The sequence below is a fragment of the Lupinus angustifolius genome, chromosome LG16, assembly GCF_001865875.1.
Source record: "Lupinus angustifolius cultivar Tanjil chromosome LG16, LupAngTanjil_v1.0, whole genome shotgun sequence".
In the NCBI taxonomy this organism is placed as follows: domain Eukaryota; kingdom Viridiplantae; phylum Streptophyta; class Magnoliopsida; order Fabales; family Fabaceae; genus Lupinus; species Lupinus angustifolius.
Window position 1 is genome coordinate 12,882,047 of NC_032024.1, and position 3,158 is coordinate 12,885,204.

Consider the following 3,158-nt stretch of genomic DNA (forward strand, 5'->3'; position numbering starts at 1 on the left):
ATCTATTTTGTTCTTTTACTCTTGCTTTACTATTGTTATGATGTTTTTGTTGTTTTCAGTGTTACATTTGTTGTTTTAGAAACACATTTTGGTGTTTATTTAACAAGTACCAAAATTTAACAATTTTATTTTGTTACTCTTGCTTTACTATTACTTATTATCTTTGATATTATGTTTACTATTACTTATTATCTTTGATATTGTGTCAGTTTGAGTATGATATTCAATGGGTTTAATAAGTACCGTTTTTTCCACTTTTATTGGTATGTCAATTTTGAAGATAATGTTTACTTTTGTGGCTTTACTATTATTATTTAGTGATAAGCTTCATATCCTCTTGTGTTTTTTAACCTTTTATTACTTTTGTTTTTGTTGTGTCTCTAGGTTTCATATCCTCATAAGATTATTATTATTATTATTATTATTATGTTACTTTTGTGTCTGTTTTGTTACTTTTTGTGTTCCTTTGTGTTTATTTGTTGTGTGTATTCAATGAATGTGGAAATGAGTTATGATATTACAATTAATAAGGAAATATGTTGATATTCTAACTCCCTTACAAAATAACTAACAATGAATTTATTTCAAAATAATGATTTCAATACTAATTATTAAAAAAAATCTTAAAACGTTTGCAATTAATATTAATATATTAAGTTTCATATTATATATAATTGATTATGATAATTAATTGATTTGATTTATATTTTGATTAAATTATTTATGATTCGCTAATTTTAAGCAATGCTCGTTATGGATATAAATTTGCGAAAACTTAATAATGAGGGTACAAATATATGGTCGAAACTGTCTTCCTCTTTTCAATTAGTCATATAATGAGTTATTATTTTTTAAATTTACTTTAGACATAATTGATCTTAACCATGCGTAAGAGTGAATTGCCCCGTGCAAATGCACGGGTAACTTACTAGTCTATATAAGAAAAGAAATGGTTGGTGAAATTACAAAACTAGACACTCTACATTTATGACAAGTGTACAAAGTTAAGGGCATTTTTGTCAATATGAATGGTTGATAGAATTACGAAAATGACACTATTCATTTGTGGTAAATATAATATATACTCTTCATTTGAGATATACCATGATATAGATTTCACTCTTCATTTGTGGTAAAATGACAATTTTGTTTAGATCGTCTACTATCTATATAAGAAAAGAAAGGGCTGGTGAAATTACAAAACTAGACACTCTACATTTGTGACAAATGTACAAAGTTAAGGGCATTTTTGTCAATATGAATGGTTGGTAGAATTACTAAAATGACACTCTTCATTTGTGGTAAATATAATATATGCTCTTCATTTGAGGTATATCATGATATAGATTTCACATATTTTGTTTCACACATCTCTCATCTTCAATATCTTGCTGCCACTCACAGATATGATTTTATATTATTTTAATTCATGTCTTTGTTGGCAGATATATTATATATTATTTCTCACTTTTTCAAATTGTCTTCATCAAATTTATCATCTTCAATTCTCCAACCAACTCACAGGTATGATTTTATTTTTATATTCTTTCCGTTATTTCTTCATGTGTGGTAGATACAATTTCTTCATCATATAAATTTCACATATTTTGTTCAATAGATCTATCATCTTCAAGCGTCAACCTCATTCACATGTATGATTTTCTATTATTTTAATTATGTCTTTGTTAGTAGATAATCATATAAATTTTGCATATATATACTTTATACGATTTCTCGCTTTTTCAAATTGTGTTCACCAAATTTATCATCTTCAAATCTTAAACCAAATCATACGTATGGTTTCATTTTTGTTGTCTTTCAATTTGTTATTCTTTTGTGGTAGATATAATTTTTTCATCCTTTAAATTTCACATATTTTATTCAACAAATCTATTATCTTCAACTATTAAATTACTCAAGGTATAATTTCATATTCTTTTAATTATTGTCTTTGTTGGTACATAATCATATAAATTTCGCATATATAATTTATATTATTTCTCACTTTTTCAAATTGTGTTAACCAAATTTATCATCTTCAAATCTCAAACCAAATCATAAGTATGATTTTGTTTTCGTTGTCTTTCAATTTTTTTTTTCATTTGTGATAGATATAATTTATTCATCATACAAATTTCACATATTTTATTCAACAAATCTATCATCTTTAACTCTCAAACTCACTCAAGGTATAATTTTCTATTCTTTTAATTATTGTCTTTGTTGTTAGATATATTTTATTTGCTGAGGTATGATTTTATTTTATTCAACATATTTCAATTTTTTATTTGGAGACTCTTTCAAATTTTCATTTGTTGAGGTATGATTTACAATTTCTATATAAGTGTACAAGACTAATGTATTTTTTATTATGTGTTGTTCTTACTTAAATTATGGATCTGTCATGATATTTGTTTCAACATTTGTAGAAAAGAAAACACACCTCCTAGACTATAATAATTAGAGGTTTCCAATACTATTTGAGTGTAATTATAACTTGTAACACCGTGAATTTTACTACCTTGAAAATATATGTTTTTATTAATATTTTTATTAATTATATTTTCGAAAATGAATTTATGAGAATTTTTGGTAAAGAATTAGACAAAACTCTAGTTGAGTTTTAGTCTTATAATTCTATTTCCAACTTGGTAGTAAATTTTCATGATTTTCGGAGACAGTCGATTTCGGACCGCTGCCGGGGCCGAATCTCACCCAGTACGACTCAAAAAGTGGTTTTTGAGTTCCGTAACTCGGAATCAGATTCCGATCGTGCCGTTGGCTTCGTAATCACATTTCGAGTCAAGATAGACCCTGAGTTGCTACATAACTATTTTCTAACATATTTTCACTCGGAATGCCGAAATTCAAAGTTCTAACCGTAAAGTAAAATCGGGCGATCATTTTTGGCTACTCGAGCATGGCTTTAATCGCGTGCGTTTTGCCGAAGTCGTCACGTCGCATGAGTCACTTCACAAAATCTACCTACTAAATCTTATAGATTTCACTCATTAATGCCTTGATTTACTACCCCAAAATCCCCTAAATCACTCAACAAATCCTCTCACTCCACCACCATTAGACACATCACCTATACTAGTCTAACTCTACTTACCTTGCATTAAATTTTATGATTTGATGAGGGTGAGGCTCTCCTA